Source organism: Perca flavescens, chromosome 14 (assembly GCF_004354835.1).
Source record: "Perca flavescens isolate YP-PL-M2 chromosome 14, PFLA_1.0, whole genome shotgun sequence".
Classification (NCBI taxonomy): Eukaryota; Metazoa; Chordata; class Actinopteri; order Perciformes; family Percidae; genus Perca; species Perca flavescens.
In genome coordinates, this window is record NC_041344.1 from 17559100 (window position 1) to 17574913 (window position 15814).

At 42.2% G+C, this 15814-nt stretch overlaps 1 protein-coding gene across 4 annotated transcripts in view; it reads left to right on the forward strand.

Moving 5' to 3' along the window:
• The window catches only part of pag1 (phosphoprotein membrane anchor with glycosphingolipid microdomains 1), a 50687-nt gene that overhangs the window by 16952 nt on the left and 17921 nt on the right, over nt 1-15814 (forward strand). For 3 of the 4 annotated variants that reach the window (XM_028598036.1, XM_028598034.1, XM_028598033.1), the window contains one exon: nt 15654-15689. The exons of the other annotated variant lie outside the window; for it this stretch is intronic. The gene's annotated coding sequence lies outside the window, so the exon portion shown is untranslated. The remainder of the gene's footprint in view (nt 1-15653; nt 15690-15814) is intronic. 4 annotated transcript variants of the gene reach the window in all.

Sequence of the window (15814 nt, forward strand, 5' to 3'; positions counted from 1 at the left end):
GTTTTCTTTGTGTGAATGTGTCATCTCTCATGCGCTCTTACGCCACACTTCAAAGCTGTTTTGAATCCAGCGAGGCAGCCCTGAGTGTCTCTGAGGGCACCGTTATGCATTGTCATTTTTACAGCCTATTATTGGGACACGCTGCTTTAGTGCCAAGCGATAACAAGACCTGGGGAGGATGTCCGACCTCCGAATATCGGAGGGATGTTAACAAGCTTTTCTTGATCCCCGGGTGTTTGTCATACAACACACGCACTTTGGCACAGATGCGTCGTTACACACTCACTCTCTCACATGATAGGATAAATCTGTTGTGGATGGACAAACTGATGGATGTTACAACTAACTTAATTATTTATTCATTTACTTTTTTGATTAATAATACATAATGACAGTGAATGCATAACGATATTAAGCATCGAAAAGCAAAATCATCACATTTGAGGAGTGTTCAACAAACGTTTGTATACCTATTTGGCAATTTTAATATGACTTAAAAAGTAGTATATTGATTGGGCTGGCATGCATCCTACCAAGCATCATGTTACTAGGGCTGCAAAAACAAAATAAAATGTTTTCAGTTATTTTCTCAATCAAACGACTCTTGTTTGTTCTATTAACGGTCAGAAAATAGCAAAAAACGCCCATAGTGTTTTCACAGATTTCAAGGTAATGGCTTCTTGTCTTGTCTGACCGACAGTCCAACATTCAATCTGCTATCATAGAAGACGATGACAACCAGCACAAATCTCCATTTGAGAAGCTGTAACCAGATTTACACCTTTGGCATTTTTGCTTAAGAATAGACATAAATAGACAGCTGTGAAAATTGTTTCCAGTTAAACTTCTGTCAGTCGACTAATCGACCAATCATTTCAGCTCGACATGTAACTATATGACTTACTGAGTAGGACTTAGTATGGCATGATCACCTACAAACACCAACTGACAGAAAAAGTGTCACTGGGGGGTTTTCTGTCAGTGGACTTGCTGTTTGAGCACTGGTTATTTGTGAAAAAACTGGATGGACAGACGAATAACTACCTGCGAATGGCACAGACGTGTCCAAATCGATCCTCCTGTCATTTTAGTACCATGAAGCTGCATTCAAATACGGAAAGACTATAATCCTGGCTGCACTGTCAGCAGCTCCTCTTTGTGGGTCAGTGCACTAATGGATACCACGTGTGTTGCGGGTTTGATTCCAGGTTGTAACATATGTCACGTATGACACCTTTTCACACATCCTGTCCAAGCTGTGGCTCAAAATGTTACAAAATGTGATGCTCCACTCAAGAAATCCCAGGGTCAGGCTATGGAACTCATTATTGAATCATAATATGGATCATCTGCTCGACGTGTTGATCAATTATTTATAGGACTAGACTCTGAGGGGAATAAGAAGTGCCTCTGTGTTCAGTTAGGACTGTAGTATGTGTGTCAAACATCAGCTAAAGATCTCCGGTCAATAACTTTCTATTACGAGAGATTTTAGCCTCCCAAAGGTGTTGAGATTTTCCTCAGGGGGCTAAATTGAGTTTCTCAGCAGCTTGTTGTGCTTTAGCAGTCAATTAATCTCTTCTTCTACTTCACTTCCACTTGATCTTTTTCATTTCCTGTAGAAATCTTAGAGGATGAGGGGGGAGCTTTCTGGACTAAATCTGTCACAACTTTCTTTACCTTGACGGGTCTTCACTTGAAAGGGCTCTAAAGTATGTTGTTTTATCATGTTGGCTGTCTCTCTATTATCTCCTTTTAATTAATGAAGTTATTGGATGAATGGGGAAGGTGCTTTTGAAGCTAAGCGATATTTCATACGCAGCAGTCAAGAAAGATTGTTTGGAATAACGGCATAAACCTTCTAGTCATAGAAAGTTGTTGTTGCTGTTCTATTTTTCCTTCTTGCTTTCAAAAAAATAGTGTGATCTTTTGTGGCTTTTATATTTCCTCAGATGTATTTTTTTTTTTCAAAACAACATGGCCAATTGTTGAAAACAAAACACACTGTAAAAGGACTTGAAAGGTGAAATGAACACAATTTTTTTTTCTCACTGCTAAAGAAAGAATCTGCCAACTTTAAACAATGGGAATCCCCATTTTCAAAGGCTTCATACTCTGAGGGGCCTGTATTTGCAGAAGTTGTGGCTAGTTTAGCCACAGGAACATAGGGTGCAACCAACTGTTTATTAGTGGCCTGTCAGCAGAACAATAGCTGCGGTAGCTACATGCAGAAGGAAGGCTAAATCTGCCTTGCTAAGGGGAAAGGCTAACCACACAACAAGGCCGAGAGAAGTCAAAACACAGGAAATTAGCTGCCGCTAACTTTCGCTTGTCTAGACCTGCTCCTACTAATCAAGTGCAAAGAGGCTCCTTGTGGATTTCTGATCTCTAAGGACCGAGGGTTCAAGGTTACTGCTGGCTGTTTGTGCTGCTTTTAAAATGAGGCATTGTTTGACCCATTTGTGCCCCTAGGAGTGTGTGCTGCTCTGGCCTTGGCTATACAGTAATCCCCCAGCGACCCAGAAAGTGATTTCTAGAGCAGCTGGTTATGTGGGCCATAGGCCTAATAACACAACAATGGCGTCATATGGCTGAGAAAGTGTTAAAGACAACAGGGGTTTGGCAACTTAGCGTGCATTATAAAAGCACCATGTAAAATTCATGCCACTGACCACCACACTGCCCCTCAAAGCTGCAGTGCATCTTGGGTAAGTGAACTTCCACTGAATGACGTGTCTGAGCACACACACTGACTTTTTCATAAAATCTTAGTACCCCTGGTTTAGCTTTAAATGCTTTTTACCCATAATTCTTTAAGATTTTGTACACAGGACATTTAGTAGAAAACAAAAGGCTGAAAGGTGACAGATTTCCCAGCATGCAGCTGCATTATTGTAAATTCTCATGGGGCTCTTTTGAGGATGGTGCGAGGACAGGGGGTAAACCAAGAGGACAATCCCAACAAACCACATTCTCTGGGGCATCTTTATCCAGATGAGGCCGTTGTCTCACAGCCTCTGATGAAGGACTCTGTGTGTGTGTGTGTGTCTCTGTGTGTGTCTGTGTGTGTCTGTGTGTGTCTGTGTGTGTCTGTGTGTGGGTGGCCTGTTTACATTCCACTGATTCCTCACGGGAATCCCTCTCTCTATCCTCTGTTTCCCAGCTTATTTGCCTGGGAAGGTGTGTGTGTGTGTGTGTGTGTGTGTGTGTGTGTGTGTGTGTGTGTGTGTGTGTGTGTGTGTGTGTGTGTGTGTGTGTGTGTGTGTGTGTGTGTGTGTGTGTGTGTGTGTGTGTGTGTGTGTGTGTGTGTGTGTGTGTGTGTGTGTGTGTGTGTGTTTAGGATATTTTTAGACTTCTCACTGGAATACAATTGGCAACTGTCCTCACACCAGAGCTTGCCCCCGGTCGAACTTCACCCCCTCACAAACACACATCCTGATGGACTCTTTAACCTTGAGTGGACTCCTGTTGGAGTTGAAAGTGGGAATTGAATGCTCATGTGATGAACGGTATTCACCTTAATGCATCATCCTGTGGCCCTCAGCTCTGTATCCTGAGTACCTAAAGTTGTGTACATAAAAGTGTCCAATGTGTGCATTTTCCAAACTCCTCTCTATTGGAGATTTCCAGGAAACCTTACACAACAAATTTGTCGGAGGAAGTGAGAGGATTGCAGATGTCATTTTTGTGCCCAAGCAGCTTAGTGACAAAATCTGCAATCTCTTCTCTGGCTCTGTTCACACTGTTAATTCCTCCAAAAGAGATGATTTCAATGCTACTTGTTGTGTCATCCGACAGTAAACTGGTTGCTTATCTCCCCTTAATCTTCAGAAGCAACAATCACACAAAGTCGTTGTGCTCTTTTTAAAACCTGATTGTCATTATATTTACGCTTTGTTGGATAGTAAACAGCCGAGAAAGACAGGCAGGACAGCTGATAGAGAGGATGGCATGTTGCAAAGATCAAGAGGTGTTTTCTTCACTCAGCATCTATTTAAAGACACCATGTCCGTTTTCCTTTGATTGACTTCCTCTGTAGAAAAATCCTTGCCATTTACACCGGGCAACGTCCTGTCTACTCTGATGGCAACAATAATTGATATGCCGCTGATAGACAATCAGGAAGTTCTTAAGTAACCGAGCAAGAAAGACAAGTCATAATCACTATTACATGATGTCATATTTTGCAGTGCACATTTCACCCAGGGTGATATCAACAAGAAAAATCACCATCTGCAGCACTCGAGGGGTCAGAGCAGTGTGGAGTGTGTGTGTGTTGTGCAGCATGTGTTAAGTGTCCAGGGCTTTGCTAATGGCCTAATATGAGTTTGCGGTCAGGGGCATAGAGAGGAAATTTACAGGCGTAATGGCTCTTGATTTTTGAGGGTACTCTGGAAGAGTGTGTGTGTTGGGTTTGAGTTCAAACGTGTGTCTGTATGTGCTGAGTGGTGGTGTACATACAAGTGGGTAAAGGGAATACCGATTTAAAGGCAAAATGAATGAGTGGAGAAAGCAACCAGTCCTTCATATTGACACGTATAATCCTTTTCTGATCTGACACCGCTATGGTTATAGTTTGGTTAGGTTTAGTAACATAAAGGACTTGGTTAGGGTTATAAACACACCATGGTTTGGGTTTAAGAAGGTACTGCAATAATAAGTGCACTTGTTAAAGGTTGGGGAATGATCATGATCATCAGCAGCCTCCTGTGTCAAAGATTGATGTTTAGTTAACCCATCCATCCATCTGACCTGCTCTCTTTGTGTCTTCCACTGACTTTTCCTCCTCTGTCACTCTGTGAATAATATCAGTGAGTGTCACCTAAGTCTGCGCCACACATCTCGCCACGTTATCCACCCACTGTGTCAGAATGGATTTGCCTCTGGCCACATGGGCTTCCTAGAAAGTGTCAGAGTGTGAAGGTGTCTCAGTTGCATTTCTCTCTCTGCAGCCGCCTGCACACGGAGTGCTTTAATGTAGTTGGCTCACTCCTTTTTTCTCCCTCCGTCTCTCTCTGTCACGCTGATTGTCTGTCGCCTGCTAATTGGTTCATCTCTATTCGGATGACTCTGTGCGCGTCCATTTCTCGCTGTATTTGTGTGTCTAAACTCCAGAGTGTGTGTAACGTGCGTGTGTGACTGACAGCAGATTTTCCGCCACCAGCAGGCGTCCCGTTTGGTGCTCTGATGCACATTCAGTTGGTTCATTTGGTTTTCAGCGCTCCCTCGGGACACACTGAGCTGCTCCCATTAACTGATTCCAGAAGCACTGTGGCAGCCACCGCCGCCTTATAAATAAATATTCTACCGTGTTATATATTTATTATACATGATTTGGCCCTCTGGTTCATGAAGCTGTTGAATATAGCAAGCAGGTTGTAGAGAAGGGAGATGTAGCTGTGTGATTACGCAGTTTTTGGCTCCAGTCTTGATTTGAAAGAGACCTCTGCAGTGCATAACTATGTTTGTTGTCTTCACTGGCAAACAACAGGTGATAGTAGTTGAAAATAGTGGGTCAAGCAGCGTAGGTTGAGCGTGAGCTGGAATGTAATGTAACAAGCTTGGTTTTGACACAACTTGATGTTGTTACACTTGGTTTTTTTCAACAAACAAAAGTCAACCAAACAAAAATCAAACAAACAAGATATAATGTGTAATTAGTCACCTATGTCACAAGAAGCATTTCCCAAAATGTTCCTAAAGACGGGAAAAAAAAACAATAATTTGGGCACATTCTCTCTAAATTTGCTGCTGCTTTTGAATCCTCCTCTGTGACCTGGAATGCCTCTTCTTCACTGAACGCCCTTCCTACTTACTGCCATGAAATATGGAGTGAGCTTTGGCTCTTGAGATGACAAATCATATGGAATTGTGAAAAAGGTGCAGCAGAGCCGTAACTGCCTTCTGCAATCTTCCAGTGTTGCTCAGGCATGCGATTTAACCAGAAATGTAAAGATTGTTGTCTGAGGGTTGCCATGTCTTGCAGCATCCTCCCCCCTCCTCCTAGCTCTTATGAACGTTGCCATGTATGTTTGGCTGTAAACCCCCACGGTCACACCAACCGTCCGCCCCACCCCCAGCTGCTGTTTCTGATTGTAGATTTGCCCTTTGAGTCCCTGCAGGCTTCCATATTTTACCATATCTTTATGGGCTAGCAGAAATGTTGAATATGCTACGGTCTGGAGAGGGCTGAGGCTCTGGACGGACAGAGGGAGAGGTGAGAGAAGAGGTTAAGGGCATAAGGATGAAGATAGAGAGGTGGAGGGGTAGCAGAACAACATATTAGACAGAGACAAAGAGAGGAAGGACAAGAGCAGAGATACAAATAGGAAAGAGAAAGAAGACAGAAAAGGGGTATGGGGTACTGTGCAATATTTTAGGTAAGGGGAACAGCTGAATGGGAATCAACAGGACATCCCTAAATGTTTGCAGGTGTTTTGAACACTATTGTACATTGTCATTGCTGTTACTATCACAGAAGCAGTAGGCCTTTAAGCATACAGCTGAAAAGACAATATTGTATTATGTTTATAAAAAACAGGAATGAATGTACACTTAGCATTAATGTTAAATAATTTAAAAAATGTATTGTAGAGGTTCATTCTGCTTGGTTAGAAAAGAGACAGATGAAGTAATTATAAAGCTGAGCTGCTGGATAGTGTGTTTGTTAAGTTATTGTGTTGAGTAAGAGTCTTCTATACAGTAGTTTGAGTCAAAGCTTAGTGCACCAAGACAGACAACGCCACTGTAAGTGAGTAAGCAGAAGTCCACAATTAGCTCCTTCATCTTGCTGGTTCAGCAGCAGATGGTTCAGTCTGCACCACCCAACAAAGTCCTCCACCAGGCCTCTGTATTCTTCTTATTTTGTCCACTGATACATTTCGCAGAGCAAGGGGGAAAGGAACTGTAAACTGTAGCCTGCAGGTCAGGTAATCCACAAGTGAAATGTTCACCTGCATGGCCCTGAGCTTGTCTCCCAACAGCAGAGGCTGTATGGTATGGCTCAAGAAGAATGTACAAAATCATTGCAGAGTGCATAATAGTGGTTATATGTTGTTAGCTAAACCAAACAAACTGCTGGAATTAAAATAAATCAAAAATAACAAACAACATTTTTTTATCATTAAACGTTACAACGCCTCCCTGGGAGAGTCGAACACCCCCTCTCTTCCCAAACATAGACAATCATTTCTCTTTTTGCACTATTTGCACATTAATACTGTACATATTTATACTGTACATTTGTATATGTTGTCTGGATAATATATGTTGTTTGTATAGCTGAAATTTGTAACAATAATAATTTTCCCCTGGGATTATTAAAGTATTTCTGATTCTGATTCTGAAAAAAATGAAGATCAGACTTGTGCTTCTCTTGACCGGCTGCCACCTGGGTCGGCACCAGAACAACTCAATGACTTTTCACTTTAAGAAATAAACACCATAAATATAATCATCCTCTTTATATTTAACTGCTCTTTTCCACTGTCCCAGAGACCTTTTGTTGGTAATATCTTCAGTTCATCCGCAGTCGAAATGTATGGAAACAGCCTCTCAGTGAAAGTGTGTGTGTGTGTGTGTGTGTGTGTGTGTGTGTGTGTGTGTGTGTGTGTGGTGATATTAAACAATCCCAACCAGTAGAAGTATGTCTGAAAAATTGCTCGCACTGAAAGGTCAGGCGCCTCATTGGCATGCCTCAGCCTCCTTCCTAACGCTTCTCTAGCCTTCCTCCTTAACCTCTCCTCAAATACGTGCACAATCACTCTCATTAGCAAACCAGACTTGTGTTCCCTCTCAAGCAAAGCCACAATGTGTTATAGTGCAACTTTAAAGAGGGTCTGACCCCCGGACGGCCCTGTCTGGGTCATCTAATAAACCCACCCCTGCTGTGGTTAGAGCCTTGTAAAGACGGATCACATTTCCATTTCAGTTGCTCATCTACACACACACACACACACACACACACACACACACACACACACCTCTATTAATTCTTGCTATTGCCCTGTGCCTTTTGTCCAAAAGGCTGGTGTCACAGGAGGAGATAAATGAAGTGCTGCGCAGCCATTTCCAGAGCAGCGGCGATGGTGTGCAGCCTTAACAGCTCAGGGGTGTGTCTGCAAGAAAGAATTATACTGGTGTGTGTGTGTTAATACATCTTTGATAGGGAAAGTGTGTTTGTATGTAGTGTCTGAGATTAACTTTTTGACTCGCCAGCCAAGTTATCGGGTAGATGAAAAAAAATTCACCGGCCAGGCATATTTTTTACCGGCCAAAATATTAAATTGCAGGGGGGTTTTTTTGTAACTTGGCCTACATATAAAAAAAACTTCATGGTTGGGGTTGCAAGTCCTGCTGGTAGGGAGGTTAATGATTAACCGTTAAACAGTTAACCGATAATTACATTTTTTTTTTACAATCTATTATAAAACATACAAAATTAACTTGCCAATCCTAACTTTGTACCAGCTAGTTGCGTTTTAAACTGCTCTTTTTCTGCTTCTGGAGAGCTATATGAAACATGGCACTATATCGATGAGGACTGAACGGGTTAAATCGGCCGTCCTACACACATTATATATTAGTATATTATTAGCATATTAGTATTCCAGGCAGACACACAGCTGACAGCCTTGCAGGTGGATGCAGTGGAGACACGTTATAGGCCACACACTGCGGGCCTCTGTGGACTTGTGTCTGTACCGCAAAAAGGTTCCAGGAAAGTGGCTGTATGTGTCCACGACCATGTATATGGTATGTAGGTAATATGTTGTCCATGTGTATTTTCAAGAACAACATCATGCGTGTCCAGGCATTTGTTGAATCTCATTAGCAGCTTTTAACACATGAAACACACACAAACACACAAACACACACACACACACACACACACACACACACACACACACACACACACACACACACACACACACATCCTTCAGCCTATTCCATTCACCCTGATAATCCCTTTATCTTGGCGGCTACCCAACACATAAAGACCAATGCCACTGAATAATGATGTGGTCGTATCTACTACTCATTCACTCTAATGCTAATCTTCATCTCAAGGTGACAGTGATAGTGAAATTTTATGCATGCAGTCGTTCAGCGCTGTGTGTGACACGCATTAGCTTATGTGAGTCTATTTCTTCTTTTCTTTTAAATGAGGAGAAAGGTCTGTTTTCTTCAGTATCAATTTAGCTGGAGAGCAGAATATTCAAAATTAGCCACTCACAAGCAAGACACCCACAGACACACACACACACACACACACACACACACACACACACACACACACACACACACACACAAACACCCTTTGTTAGCCCTCTCACTTTGCAGCCCTGTCATGCTCTTCGTCCCCAAATTCCCAGAGTTCAACAGTTCAACTCCCCCATTAGTGTTTGCAGAGAAGGTCACTTACAATGTGAGTGACAATCCCTGAAATCATTACAACAATCCATCTCTTTATTCACACCGTGCTCTATTTACATATTTGGATGACATGCCTGGCTGGTTTGTTTAATCACAGAAAGTTGCTCCAGCGCACAATTACCAAAGTCTGTTTTGTTTTAGCATTTTATAATTAGCCGAGCGGCAACAACGTCACAAAGCTAATCAATTTAAGACAATGACAGAGCCAATTATTCTGCTGGAGTGAGGGGAATACAAGTGCTTTGTCAGGATCTGGAGAATAAAAAGTGTGTGAATTTAACTAAATTCATTACATTTCTTTTTTTTTTTGCCTGCTAAGCAGAAGTTGTGGTTTTAGAAGTTGCAAACAGTCATATTTTTACTGATGGGTTGAAGCTATTAACACTGTCCACTTCCTCTTTCGGAGGAGCGGAGGGAGTGTGAAAAATAGAGTTGAAATTGAAAGAAAGAAGAAAGGGAAGGAGGAAAGTAGAACTGAAATTGAAAGGCTTTAAGTGTTTGAGGGTGAAAGAGTATTCTTTCTGTACAGTGTGTCAGCGCCTCACCCAGTCACACACTGTTGAGCTTAGTTGAACAAACACACACCAGTCCAAATCATTTAAATGCAGAGCAACGGCCTCGGGCATCGGTAAAAAAAGACGATAATAGGGTAGATAAAGTAGTAGAATTATAAGCTTTTAATTTTTAAAATAAGGTTACCATCCTCTATTTGTCACAAAACTACCCTGAAATTCAGAGCTTAACATTTTACAACCACTAGTCAGGGGAAGCAAATGCCAGAGGTTATCCAGCCGCAGTTGAGTTACAGCTTTCTGTGCATCCAATTTGAATACAGTTAGTTTCTGGTTCAGTAGCGTTTCTGTGCAGAAAAACATCTGCAGGCAACCGAAGACTTCACGGTCATCAGTGCCCTCGAAAAAATGTTTCTTTCCCATGGGGCCGTGTGACATTAACTAGAGGCAGATTTTACAGGCACACACACACGTGTTGTTTCCACAAACCCTGCACACACACACACACAGAGCCTCTGTGGACTGTAGTGGGTCTGCAAGGTTAGATCAGGACATAGAAATGCTCAGGGAGAAAGGAGCTTTGTCAATTAAGGTGAAGCCATTAGACACATGTTGCTCTTTCTGTGGCCTTGCAGCTGGAAGGGATTTAGGAGCAGAGAAGATGAGGTTGAATTCTTGAAACCAGATTTTTCCGGTTCAGCACGAGACCACCCTGCCGTCCTGCAAAATGTGGTTGGAGGACTTCTAAAGTAGACAATGACCGGAGGATATACAGTAGTTCACCTCGCTTACCAAACGCTTTCATTGTGCATGCATACAGAGAAAAGGAAAACAAAAGAACTATCATATGTGCAAATGTTCTTGAAGAATATAAGATAAGATGATCGGTTGCATGGCTGTCTCTTTGAATCTCTTTCAATCATGAAAAACTTCAGGGAGGGAAATGTTTATCTGCTCAGTTAAAAATGCTTCATATTTCATTATGTCCCCAATGGGAGATCGATATAAATGCTGCTGCAAGCAGATATAGCTATTGTATCTCGCAAGAGAGAGAATTCCTCCGTCCTATGTATAGATGAAGATATAACACACATATCTGTAATATGAGAGGGGGAGATTGTTGGGGGAATGGGGAACATTGCTAAATTATGCAGTTTCAATTTCCCCATTTAGAGAGGATAGATCAATTTCTCATGCTAAAACCATTAACCCATGGGATGGACAGCGTTGCCGTGGCAACACAAATTATGTCCCTTGATCCGAGGCACCTGTTTTCATGCTTGCACAAGCTTGCAGACACACACGTACTCATACACCCATGCAGACACGGACAGTGATTAGTAAATGTGTCCGCCTTCTAGCTTCACACTCCTCATTTAGGAACCAACACTTGTAGGTTTCTTTATTTTTATTGATACATTTAATTCAACAGATATGGCCCTGCATGTGTTTGTGTGCACATATGTGTGTATGTACTTTAATTGCATTGTCTCTGTCAGGGCAGGGTCCCTCTTGCACTGCAACCTGTGGGGAGCTGTATTTCATCAACCCTCCCTGGGGAGTGTGTGTGTGTGTGTGTGTGTGTGTGTGTGTGTGTGTGTGTGTGTGTGTCATAGTCATAGTGATGTGAGCCTACTGCTTTCCCTCCTGTTTCCACTTCTTTCTCTCTTTATTTTTCATGTCTTCTTTCAGAGTTGTCCTCTCTCTTCTTCATCATCAAATGTCTGTTTCTTTTCTTTTTCGTTTTGGTGTTCTGCACATCTTGATGACTCTTCTCCCCCCCTTCTCTCTTTATCTTCCGTTCTCTCCCCTCTCTTGGCAGCGGTCCCCTATCTTTCTTCTCCCCTCCCCCATGTCTCCCACCCCCAACATCCAAATGGCCCTCCGGTCAGGACACAAGATGGTCAGTGGTGTGTTATGTGGTGCATCCATGTTCATTGTTTTTCTGTTTTTATAATGGCCAATGGAAATCTCCCAAAGAAAAAAAAAAAAAAAGCCCCTTAAAAGGACTATTTGTGCATGCATGTATTTATACAGTATATAGGGATTTGATGTGAAGAAGTAATTTTTCTGTTTTAATGGGTATTATTCCAAATTTGGTACACAGTGTATACAACTATACAAACAAGAGTACAGAGACCTTGCAGGGTTCTGTGTTGTTGTTAGTGCGCACAAGGTCTTTGGGTTGTGCTTAGACACTGCAGAACTACGAAGTGTAGTGTTAGTGGTATCATTTGTGTACCACTTAATGTGCATTGCATTGTGTGTATGCATGTATTCATATTTTTGCCGCCCATAAAGATCACAGAACAGTAGACAAAGTAGTGCTTTTGCGTACAGTGCTTTTGTATCAATACATCCTGGTTCATTTTCCAAAAAACTGCACAAAAATGAGTCTCTCCAAACGAAGCAAATCTTCTCATTGTTTGGAATAAACTCCAGTCATCACTTTCCTACTTTACTTAGAGCTTCCCGCAGTGCTCCACAGTAGCATGACTGCTTAAAGAAAGTTTCTTCTCTAAAAACTGGATTATTTATTATTGTGGAAATGCCTCTGGCTCTCCTCTGAGAAGCTTCCTGGGGCTCATTTCTCAGCAGCCATCCAGCTGTAAACCTTCCCCGTCTGTGTGCACCCAGAGGACAACCACACAGGCATCAACAGAAAGTAAAGCACTGTTCTGCCTGAGGATGTTAATTCTCTTTTAGTTTCTTCCCTCAGTCTTTCTCTGCTATCCAACAGCTTGTCCAACAGATGACACACACACACACACACACACACACACACACACACACACACACACACACACACACACACACATGTGTGCATGTGTGTGTTTGTGTGTACAGCTGGATGAGGGTAGAATTTGGATTTTTGCCTTAATTCCCAAAACGCATTCCTTTTTCAAATGGCTTTTCCAGTCAGTTATTTTCTATGGCATGAAACAGAAGACAGCCACACCGATTGTCTTTCTTCCAAGGCTTCTGTTTTCTTTCATCAAAGCCTGAAAGCGCCGGGAGAAAGAGAATGACAGCATAAGAGAGTTCAGTTGTAGTCCTTGGCTTGGTGTCTTGTATCACATGGTGGTGGCCTGCGAGGAGTTTTCCACAGTGAAAGAGGTACTCAGAGCTTTTATGTGTGGAGTTTATCAAGTATTTAGGAACAACGTGTGTCCTTAGAGGGGAGAATGGATGGTTTACTCCATATTTTTTACTCAGCAGGGAAGTACGTCAGCAATGTTAACCAGATGTGGATCTGTGTTTGTACTTAACAGGTTCGTCATTCCATTTGAGTTAATATGGAGGACTCAGAGAATTATTTTAATGTGACATAGTAGAGTTGACAGAAATTTTGGTCTTGTCAAAATCCAGTATTATTGTTACTGGTGGTTACACCTTAACATCTGCAAACTCAAAACATCTTGATAGACACAGAAGGTCCATTGTTGGCTTGTTGAAAAAAAAGTATCTCGACATAAAAGTCTCACCACAAGTTCCAACTTTCAACCACATCTGGCCTCAGCTGGTGGGGTTGCTTAGTTGTCTTGAAGATTGTCTCTAAGCAATGCTAGTGACCATACTAAACCCCCCCCCTCTAATTACCTTGTATCTCACGTTATGGCTCCGTAGCAGCCATTTTTGTAAAAATAGGCTAACGCAACTTTCTGTCGCATAGTAGAGGAATTACTGTACAGTACAGGAGAAGATCGCAGGCAGTTTTGACTTACATTAGCTGTTTAGGTTTAATTACTAATGTTAACTAGCATTTTAGTCATAGATATATATTACATATATACATTTACGTCTTCAAGCTCAGTTGGTGGCTGTGCAGTAACGCTCAGCCCTCACCGGATAAGTGCTTCTAATAGACTTCACTGGTCTGTTCTGATCTGTTGGTCCATCTCCATGACAACTGAGCAACACTATAGCAACAAGTTGGACTCTGTGTTGAGATTCTTTTTTCAAGAATAGTGAAGTTTTTAGCTGACCCTGAACTGTTACTTCATTGTCTTCATTACCATCCAGTACAAGCATAACAAAGGCAAAGCTAGAACAAGTGTACACTTAAAACCAATAACTTACCTAAACACATACACCACCTTAGTATGAGTTGCATTCAAAACATGTCTGTGGATTTTTTTTCTCTCTACCACAATAAATAGCACTGATGGGAAGAAGAGAATGTTGCCATGGAGACACCGTGCTGTGGCAGCCGGTAATTATTCTGGTTTAAGTGCCAGCAGAGACGCACACAAGCTGGCACACTGTGGCAGATAGTGACACCTGGATTCAAACCTCTTGACGAGATCAGATAAGGAATTTATCAGCTGTTAGTCGTGGTAAGGGTGCAGGACCAGAGGACATTTTGACCACACATAGACTCCAATTCTAAGTCACTTTGAGCTAAATTGGGAGATCAAGGTCAAGAGTGTGTGTTCACCAGAATGTACAAACCTGGTGTGACGGTGAAGATTCATAGGTTTGACTGAAACAATGCAGTTTGGGGCGTGTACAAGTGTGTGTGTGTGTGTGTGTGTGTGTGTGTGTGTGTGTGTGTGTGTGTGTGTGTGTGTGTGTGTCCATTATGTTAAACACTTTGGAGAATACAGTCAGTATCATGTGTTATATGATACAATTGAGAGATGTCATCGGGTTATTATCCTCTCCGTTACATGGGCCAACTGGTCAATATAAAGTAGACATTGTGTGTGTATGTGAGAGGGTATTGAAGACACTGTGTGTGTGTGTGTGTGTGTGTGTGTGTGTGTGTGTGTGTGTGTGTGTGTGTGTGTGTGTGTGTGTGTGTGTGTGTGTGTGTGTGTGTGTGTGTGTGTGTGTGTGTGTCTCAAAAGACATCAAACCATTTCTCACCTTCAGTAAGAATGTATAAAAATGATTGTGTAAAACCATCAATGTTTCAGCACTGCACTAGTATTTCTGATACCTCCACACACCTGCTTGCTAATACACCAGATGTTGTTGTGATCAGTGAGGTGTTCGTTTTAGAGGTTGCATGCACCTTTTGATCCTAGCCTGAAGGAAGCTTTTTTGACCAAAGTCATTAAATACCAACCTCTCCTAAACACCATCTCAGAGCTATAGGCTACAGGTGCCGACTATTTGTCTTCATATTTGGCAGCTTAGGACACACACTCACACACAGGCTGATTGGAAAAGGGCTTTGTCAGCTTGGGATGCCCAAGAAAAGGGCTATACGGATAGCATATTACTCTGCTCTGTCTGCTATCAAAGGCAGCCGCCATATATGGCGAAGATGCTGTTACATATACACATAAAAACGGTGGGGTATGTATTTGAATGCATCTATAATATGTATGTCCCTGTAAATTATTCTTTTCAAGTGGACTTAAATAAATTGTGTGTGTGTGTGTGTGTGTGTGTGTGTGTGTGTGTGTGTGTGTGTGTGTGTGTGTGTGTGTGTGTGTGTGTGTGTGTGTGTGTGTGTGTGTGTGTGTGTGGAGAAAGTGTGTGACTCTGAGAGGCTGCAGACAGGCTGTTGTCCAATATGTATTTGATATGGGTTTTTAAAATAACACAAACATACTCACAAGTCCCTTGCTGCTCTCCCACACACTCACACACTTGTTCATGCATCCACAGACACAAAACAACACCCTCCAAGGATAATTGTCAGCTTCCACCAAGCAGTAATCCTCCCCCTTCTCATTTTTATCTGCTCTGTTCCAGGCGAGGCCAACCTGACTAATCATCCAACGTGTCAAGGTGAGGTTGTGTTCGCCTCTCACCAGCCACTCACACTGATAGCAGCATGATCCGCGGTGTATTTTTCATTCGGGGGAAAAACAAGCAGGCATTTCAACAAACACAGGAATTCCTCAGTGTCCTTT